We start from the raw sequence: 10,677 nt of genomic DNA on the forward strand, positions 1-10,677 counted from the left end.
TCATTTCCTTGACAAGAGTATATTTCAAAACGTCTCAATTTTATAAAAATTTTGAGTCGTGGTTCTTTTTATTTACATATAATTTTTATTACTAGATTTTATAACTAGAAAAAAAAATGTCTGAATTTGATCAATTCGAATTCGATCGTAGAATCATTTTAAATTCTGGTTCATTGCTGAGAGATAAAGAAATTGACTTTTTCGCCAATTTATTGCATGAAAAATTAAATTATGAGTTTATACGCTGTTGGGCTCTCCAACATCCTGATCTCGTAGTACAAATACCGGCTAATAGAAAACATATTCAAATTTTGCATACAGCAGCTTTAGATATTGCTCATAAGGACGCATATCTCATGGCTGGTGGTCATTGGATATGCAGTTATTATGATGGAGATTCGATTCATATTTATGATTCTGTAAACAATTCAAAATTGAGCGATGAAACTATAAAAAAGTTGCGGATGTTATATGGCAATGCATTTGATGAAGGAACTGTAGAATTTCACAGAGTACAGGAACAAACTAACGGTTCTGATTGTGGAGTATTTGCTATTGCAAATGCAGTAACTCTTGCATTACGCGGAAACCCCGAAATGACCACATATAAGCCATATAGAGTTCGAGACATGCGTACCCATTTATTATCAATGTTTGAACTTCGCGATATTTTACCTTTTCCTCGATCAAATATTCATAGTTCAACTAATAATAAGCTGAGAGATTACGAGAATACTTTAGAGAAAAAAAATATCAAAATACCTACTTTTCTGCCAAATATCCAAACTTCTAAAAGAAAATGCCCGACTAATGGTGACGTTTTGTTAAATACTAAAGGATATGATTGTGGCCAAAAGCGCATTTGTAAACGAAAGATTATACAGATTCCAAGTATTTCAGAAGAATCTAAAAACAGAATTGGAGGGAATCAAAGATTAAACGGAGACGACATACTGTTCTTTGGAAAGTTGCTATCCGGTTGTTCTGATTATGTACCGCAAGATACTTTATATATCCAAAACTTAGATAAAATTCAAGCCATTCCAAAAACTAAAAAACATATACAAATCCTCCATAGCAGAGGCGCTTCTGGCCCAATGACTGATCACTGGGTTTGCAGTTATTACGATGGTAAAAATATTCATATTTATGATTCATTAAACATTCATATACTCCATAATGATTATCAAATGTATTTACAACGTTTATCTCCATTTTATTCAGTTGAACAGAACAATGTGCGGTTTCCAAGAGTTCATCAACAACAAAATGCTGATGATTGTGGTGTGCTGGCTATTGCATTTGGAGTTTCTTTATTATTTCGTCATAAACCTGAAACTATCGAATACGAGTATGACAATTTGAGAAAGCATTTGCTCAATATGTTCGAAACCCAGATAATAACTCCTTTTCCAATGACTAAGCATAGCGATCCACCACTTCCACTACCACTGGAAGAGATAGTAAAAAAAGAACATAAAGTATATTTGGAACGAATACGCTTAGACAACAATGTTCAAACAGCGACCATTCAAAGTAAAAAAAAAAACGTATCGAAACAGCCTCAAATAAATCTTTGAAAGTGAGCTACCAAAAGACGATAATACATATGTTCCGTTGAAATCTTCAATAGAAATATATATTCAAAATCTTACATATGAAATTCTGGTTGAGTCTATCGACAATCTTACAAACGAAACAGAAGCCAGGCTCAGAGCTGAAAAAATGGTCAAGTGGTGTATGCAAGCAAGGAAAAATTATTATTCTGTCCAATTTAAAACTCTTTAAAGAATAATAAAAATGGCAGATTCACGTTTAAAAAATATGATTGATGATTCTGACATTGAGAATTTATGTGGAGACTCAGAGCATACCTCGTCTTCTGAACCATATTTTTTTGATCGATCATACAGTTTTAATTATGAATCAGAAAAACCAAAACAAGTAAATGCTATATCAGTAAAAAGAAGGCATGAAGACGACGAACACAATGAAATGATAATGGAAATCATAAAGCAAAAAAAGTTTTCAGAGACTTTTGTTATAAATCCACAAGGTCAAGCAGTCAATATATTACTAATTGACACAAATAAACAGGGTGTAAAATTTTGGAGCTGTGATTCTATTTGCACAGTATTAAAAGACCAAAAACTTTTTAATCTCTATAAAAATTTTCTCCAAATTTTAGTAACTCAGACGTTGTCAAGTTGTCCAAAATTTCTGCAACAATGTTTTTCTACGCATTCAGAAGATAAGTTAGGTCATTCATTTAGCTGTTATAGCAGTGAATATCCATGTAAATCAATCAGCTTCTCGCTGCATCTTTTATCACCTCATTTCTCATCAATAAGGTCAATGTTACGATGTTTATACAGATTAAAGAATATTATAGAAAATTACTGAAATTGAGCCATGATTTAGATATGTCAAATATAAAATCATCATTAGAAGTTGAAAACGAAATGAAAAAACAAAATGTAGAATTTAGCACAAGTCATGAGATGGATTGCTTGAATGAAGATTCGATTATTGCAGAGAATAGTGCAGCGTTCAAAATTTACACAAAAAAAATGATGGATTTACCTAGAAATCATTGTAGATCTTGCCAACGATTACTTTTTGAACGTTCCTTAAAGAATATCAATAACTTCTATTTGCCAATTGTAAATCCATACTGGGATCAGATGGAAGAATTCTTCATCAATCATCCTGATGAAAAAGATAGCGATTATATTTGTGATAATTGTCTAAAATATTTCCGAAAATCAGATATTCCTCCAACATGTATACTGAACAATTTTCAGGACGGTAATGTTCCCGAAGAAATTAGAGAGTCATCAAACTATGAAGTAATGTTGATTCAACAAGCAAAAGCTTTTCAAGTAGTTCAAAGAGCTGGGACTGTACAAAAAAAAGATATGCCACATTCTTCAAGATATCAAATATCTAAGGGACAGTGTTTTCATTTACCTCTACCACTTTCAGAAACTTTGGGAAAACTAGCTTCAAAATTCGACCCAATCAATACAAACCATGAGCTATATATACTAGTACGAAGTATTCCTACAAAAGCTAAAATTGTTTGGCAAAATTTAGTAAATTTAGAGAAAGTATTCAAAGCTTTACAATGGTTACGTTTAAACAATCTATTATATAAAGACATTGTATTGCCAGAATCTGCTGAAGAGTTAATTCAATATTTAGAAAAAAAGGATGTTGAATATTTTGTTGAAACGAATGTCTCAGAAAACTTTGAAAATAATGAAGAAGCATTGAAAAACAATACTAGTACTGAAAAAAATAATATCGAAAATCCAGCTGAAGCTAATGCTCTCATTCAAAGTTCTAAAAGTAGAGAAACTACTTTAACTGCCAGTGATGTTTTACAAAGCTCTAGCCAACATGTAGATGAGCAAAATTCTCAATCTCTTGACAGTGTAGAAACTACATTAACTGTCCGTGATATTTTACACAGTTCTAGTCAACGTGTACCTAAACAAAATTCTCAATCTCTTGACAGTGTAGAAACTACACTAACAGTCAGTGATATTTTACATAGTTCTAGTCAACGTGTACCTAAACAAAATTCCCAGTCTTCTACATGTTCTACATGTTCTACATGTTCTAAAAGTTCTAAAAGTTCTAAAAGTTCTAAAAGTGGAAAAACAGCATCAACTGCCAGTGATGTTTCACAGGATTGTCTAGATAAACAAGGTGCTTTTCAGTGTTCTAAAAGTGCTTATATTAATGACAGCAAAACAAAATCTGAACAAGATGAAATCATACACTCTAATCATAGTTTATCGAAATACTTAGAAAATGATAATGATGAACTCCTTCTCTTAGCGAACGCCTATGATTGTGGTCAGAATGATAAAACTGCTATAAAAACTCAACATAGTTCCAATGATGACGAAACTGATAATGAAAGCCTAGGTGCACTTATTTCTGGTAAGAAAATTGAAAAAATTATCACCGAGTATGCAAACAAAAGTTTTAAGCCAGATCTGAATGCAGAGGATAAAAATGAAACAGAGAATTTGAAGAAACGAGCTATGCTTACTCAAATAGATCATTCAGAATTAAACCACGAACAATATACAATATATCCTTTGTACGATAAACGAATAAATCAATCAGCTACAGACATTTATCAAATGTTGAAAATTCAAGACGATTCATTGGATTCACGAGTAAAAACTTTAGATTTGCAGTGCTTTCCAAACCTATATCCTCGAGGGATAAATGGACAGTGCCAAGACCAAGCTAAGCAGGTTCGCGATCATGATTTTATAAAGCAAAAACTCTGTTCCCTCAAGCCACGATTCAGACTAGACCAGCAATATATATTTTATTTATTACAAAATGATAGTATTCGAAAATTAAAGTCAGGAATTTATCACATGTTAAATGTTACAAATCCACGTGACAGTTATACTGTAAAAAATTATTTAAACAAATTGAGTGAGGGTCTGTTAGAAAGTGAGTTAAGCTCTATATTTGAGCGTCTCCCAAACACAGAACAATTTTGGAAAAAGCCAAGAAATAATCTTAGGTGTATGATAAGAGAATATGGTCCAGCTATATGGTTTCTTACTTTAAGTCCAGCAGAGTATTTATGTGATGATTTGATTCAATATGTTCGTGAGATTAATGCTCCATTCTTAGACAAGATGTTACCGGGTCAAGTAATTGCTGCAGATCCTGTGTCAGTTTCTCGCTACATGGATCAAAAATTTCATGCCATGTTAGATTTCCTTAACTCAGAAAGTAATCCACTTGGAAAAATTAATCATTATTTTTGGTGACGGGAATATCAAGGCCGTGGTATTCAACATTTCCATATATTATTATGGGTTGATAATGCGCCTATGATAGGTGCAAACGAAATTGAAGAAATAGTTGAGTTTATTCAAAAATATGTGACTTGCAAAATACCAAATAAAAATTTGGCACCATTATTGCATCGTAGGGTAACGACTCATCAAAATCATCATCATAATGGTTATTGTATGAGGTCATCAAAAAATAAATACGGAAAAACGATTAAACGCTGTCGATTTGGATTTCCTAGACCTGTTACCGAGGCATTTGTCTTACGTGATCCAGCAATCGCAATCGCAAATCACAGACATTCACGGTCTAACAATAAACTATATGATCTCCCTAGAACCGAAGATGAAGGGAATATTAATGATTATAATCCTGTTATTCTTTCAGTTTGGGAAGGGAATGTGGATATTCAATATGTAGGTGAAACTTCCTCAGCCCTAACAGAGTATGTTTCCAAAATATATAACGAAACATGAGCGATCAAAAACTCAAGCGATGGTCAATGATATTAACTCCACAGCACCATTGCTCACCAGATTATGGAATTTTGCTTTTCAAAGTTTAAATAATAGAGAAATTGGAGCTCTTGAAGCAGCAGATACATTATTAGGAACTTCTTTGAGTGGAACTGATAGTAATACAACAATAAAATGGTTGAATGTGAGACAAATTAGAGGGCGTAAAGTAAAACCGTTTGAGGAAATTAAAACATTGGATGAAGATTCAACCGATATTTTTGCCCCATCTTTAATTGATGACCATTATCCTTCACGTCCTGTTGTTTTGGAAAATCTCTGTCTATATGAGTTTTGCAAAGAGTGGGACGTTGTTAGATCTGAGCCTGTGTCTGATAAAGTCGGATATTATACACTCAAAATAAATGATCAAGGGAACCCTATATTATGGGTCAAAAAACGATCTCGAGGCTATTTAATCCATCATTGGATATACAATATAAAAACCCACCCTGAAGACTTTTACTTTTCATTACTATTTTTATTTAAACCTTGGAGAAACACTGATGAATTGAAAGATGGTTTTGAGACATTCGCTGATTCATTTAATGCTAAAAAAGATGAACTTCAAGAAGCGTGGAATTATTACAAGCGTCTAGATGATTTTCAAGAAGGATTAGATCATATGCAAAAACTAATTGAAGAAAAAGAAAATGAAATTATCGGAAATAAACCTGAGGATCAACTAGAAGATCCAATAAATGATGGTATTACGGAAAAAGCTGCTGGTGAAGCGATGAAAGATTTTAAAGATATTGGTAATGCAGATGCAGAAGAAGAAGTTGATTTAGATGAACTGATCAGCAAGTTGAATGCTGATCAGCTAAGAGTCTTCCAGAAAGTGACTGATGTTTTTACGGATGATAAAGATGAACCTTTAAAAATTTATATTAGTGGAGAAGGTGGAACAGGTAAAAGCTTTCTAATCTACGTTATTAAAACTTGGATTCGAAAAACATTAAATCGTCAAATTGCAATTGCCGCTCCTACAGGTCTTGCTGCATTTGGTATTAACGGTATGACGTTGCATAGAATTTTTTCACTGCCGGTTCAGCATGGAGGTACACCAAAGTACATGGCTTTATCTGACGGTGCTCTTAAGGTATTACGTGAACAGTTAAGAGGCATTGCACTAGTGATTGTTGACGAAATTTCAATGGTTTCTAATGTTACGTTCATGTATGTAAATCGCAGATTGAATGAAATTTTTAATACTTCTGATGAATTAAATGGATGGTCCGGTAAAAAACATATCCTATTTTTTGGAGATCTAATGCAACTTATGCCAGTTGCTCAAGACGCAGTTTACATGGATTTATCATCTGATGATATGAAAAAATGTCTTGAATCCATGGGACATTTTAATATTTGGAAACAATTGGTTGAATATGATGAACTTACTATAAATATGCGTCAGCGAAATGATGATGCCTATGGGAAACTTTTGTCTCGATTGAGAGTTGGATCTATGACGAAAGAAGATGTTCAGCTGTTAAGCACTCGGAATATAAATTTAGATATATTCCCTGTTGGTGACAGACTCGATGAACTGTGTAATCATATACAAAAATTGCCTTCATCTGCTGTATGCTTGTTACCAACTAATGAAATGTGTGATGCAATAAATTCTGCTATGTTAGACAAAATAAAAACACAAGAAGTATATAATCTCTGTGCAAATGATACCATCGATTGTAAGCCTATTTATCGAAAAAATGCAGAAAAAGACTTAGCTAACAATGAATATGATGCTAGTCGATCAGCTGGTTTAGCAAAAAATATAACAATTAAAATCGGTGCAAAAATCATGATTAGGCGAAATATTGACTACACATTAGGCATGGTCAATGGAGCACTTGGGACAGTTGTATCTGTTTCAAAGAGTATGGATAGTAAAAACTTGCAATTAATTGTCGTTAAATTAACTAAAAGAGGCCATGATTGTATAGTTGAAAGAATAGATGTGAAATTCCAGTTGTCTGATGGAGTGTTCGTAATACGTTCACAATTTCCTATTTGTGTTAGTTACGCAATGACAATACATAAGTCTCAGGGAGTTAGTTTAGAGTGCGCCATTGTTGACGTCGGTGAAAAGTCTTTTGCCAAAGGTATGACTTACGTTGCACTTTCGCGAGTTACAACATTAAATGGTTTGCATTTAATAAATTTCGACCCATCAAAAGCAATAGCAAGTCAGCAAGCAATCGAAGAATACAATCGTTTGCGGAAAATTTATAAACCTGATTTGAAAGAAATTCCAATTTCGAATAGAAGTTTTCCGAAAAACTTTGATACCAAGTGGTGTTTCAAATCATTTTTGGTTGATATAGAATGTAAAAAAAAATCCAAAGTTATCGACACGCTGTCTAATGTACATGGATTATCTAATGATAATCGTTCATCGAGCTATGTAAACTCTGTGATGCAATGTATATTACACTCAGAAGTTATAAATGAGTCATTAAAAAACATTAGTAACTCACACCATTCGGTAGTAGCTAAATTTTTCAATGAGTACATTTCAAAAATGACTTCTTCAGCAGATGAAATTAAAACATTTGTTGGTGAAGCGTTCAACCATAATAAAGAAGATGATCCTGCTAAATTTTTAACAGCACTCTGTACAAAAGATCATGTTCTTACCAAGCATTTAGGCCATGAAGAAAAGTATTTAGAAAAATGTAAATCCTGTTCATACGTAAATGTCTCATTGTCAAACCAGTACATTATAAATCTTTTAATACCAAATGAAAATAACACTTTCACATTACAAGAACTTATAAATCAATCGTTCTCATTGTGGCACGAAGGAACTGGTACATGTTTAGATTGTTTAACTTCAACGAAAATTCTTAGAAAATTAGAAATTCTTAAGACAAATGATGTTGTTGTTTTGAAGGTCAACTCTTTGTCAATGAATCAAAATGGTCGATTGCAAAACAATTATTGTTCGATAAGAGGGATACCCACATCTAAAATAGAAATTTGTAAATCTATATATAAAGTTAATTACGCTATATTCACTGATAGCGGTAGATCGAACCAACATTTCATAAGTTATATCCGTAATAAAAATCGTTGGATAAAAATTGATGATCAGTTTGTTACAAATGAATCTTGGCCAAGAAATGCAAAAAATTCTTATATTTTATTTTTAGAACGTACTCAAAAGGGTACAAAGCTCACTAAATAAATTTGAAATAACGATTCACGATCAGGAAGTATGATAGGTTGTTATTTTTTATTTGTGAACGATTAAAAGGCTTTACAAAAAAGATATGATATCACACAAAAAACAAAAATAAATTTTTGTACAAAAAGGAGAGTCAAGTATTCGAAATTAATTTTTATTTTGTTTTTTTAAACATACAAAAAAAGAGGATATCAAAAAAGTCAAGTACAAAAGTACTTATTTCTTTACAAATCATTGATCCATATGAATAGTCTTAACTTTTGACAAAATTTTATACTTGACCCCGCCCGGTTCTTCCCAAATAAAATTTCAAGTCTTTCACACAAATGTAGGCTCAATAAAAAGTGAAAGATAGAAGTAATTTAACTGTATCAAATTAATTAATACGCATATGAAAAATATGTATATAATACTGAACTATCATACTTAGCCAACTACTGGTGATAATATTTCTCCACGTATACTTTGATTTTCTCCATGATTAATCTAAATCTCTCGCAAATTGAACCATACGGAGAAATGTGTAAAAAAAAATTTCTCCAATTGTTTGTGAGCAGCCAAAAAATGACGTCAGTAAAATAGTTTAAAACGTCAAATGTAGGGGCGCTCGTGATGTGTATGAAACTACAGATGCTAGACTTCTAAATTCAATGCAAAATCTTGCATCACTATTCACTAGATATGACCAAAATATATTCAGTATAGTATAGAAGTTGAACAAGTTCTATGCCATAGTCCATTTATCACCAGAAACATCTAGATTATTCCCAGTTATCACTAAAAAAGTCAGTTTCTGGTAATAAATGGACTATGGCATAGAACTTGTTCGAAAAACTATGCTAGTGGCCACACGCCTTAAAATATAATAGTAACCAGTGATATGAATTTTTGCTACAAGAACTTGCATGAATAATCTAGCTTGTCGACACACCACCTTACAGGGTGAAATCCAGTAAAATCGTAGAGCATCAACATCATTAATGTCGTCAATATATTATAAACAATTATAAAAGTGTGTAGGCTTGAAATTTTATTTGGGAAGAACCGGGCGGGGTCAAGTATAAAATTTTGTCAAAAGTTAAGACTATTCATATGGATCAATGATTTGTAAAGAAATAAGTACTTTTGTACTTGACTTTTTTGATATCCTCTTTTTTTGTATGTTTAAAAAAACAAAATAAAAATTAATTTCGAATACTTGACTCTCCTTTTTGTACAAAAATTTATTTTTTTTTTTTTGTGTGATACATCTTTCAAAAAATATTTCCATTTACTACATTTTCTATCTCAAATTTTTTCATTATTATGTTTGAACAGGGTTACCAGTTTTTCAGAGCATCGTATCGCCATCTCCTTACCTTCAAATCGCCACATATCGCCATCTTTTATCCAACTTTATAAACATAAAAATGACCAATTTAATTCACAGTATTACATATATGTTTAAATTGTATGTATCATACAGTGATGGGTAAATGGTCGATTTTTGAGGTTTCATACACTTACAGTAAGATACTGTAAGATACTGTAAGATACCTCTGACGCCATTTTGAACATTCTTATTGACTGTCGACTCGACAATTAGTTCTTATTGCTCGATATATATTGGTACATGTAATTTATTTGTTATATAAATATAGATAAGATCAAGAAAAACCAGTTTTAAGGAATTAATGTTGCTTGAAACATAATTTTTTGGCAACATTAATTCCTTAGCTCCATCTTTTCCTTAGCTACTGCTTTTCCTCGGACATTCTCTATTTATTAAATAAATAATATACATGTCATTTTATTTTAAAAGATGGAAATGTCCAAGAAAAAGCAGTAGCTAAGGGAAAGATGTAGCTACCCTAACGGTACGACCCAACCCGTTTCGTCAGTTGGAATCGGGTTATTTTGGGGTTAAGTTTTTCTAAGGTTTGTTCGTGGTTGGATAACTGTTACCTGACGGTTGTAATGTGCGCAAAGACAACCGTCTCTAACCGCGTTGTCCCTAACGGTACGACCCAACCCGTTTCGTCAGTTGGAATCGGGTTTTTTTGGAGTTAAGTTTTTCTAAGGTTTGTTCGTGGTTGGATAACTGTTACCTGACGGTTGTAATGTGCGCAAAGACAACCGTCTCTAACCGCGTTGTAT

The sequence above is a fragment of the Aphidius gifuensis genome, linkage group LG6, assembly GCF_014905175.1.
Source record: "Aphidius gifuensis isolate YNYX2018 linkage group LG6, ASM1490517v1, whole genome shotgun sequence".
In the NCBI taxonomy this organism is placed as follows: Eukaryota; Metazoa; Arthropoda; class Insecta; order Hymenoptera; family Braconidae; genus Aphidius; species Aphidius gifuensis.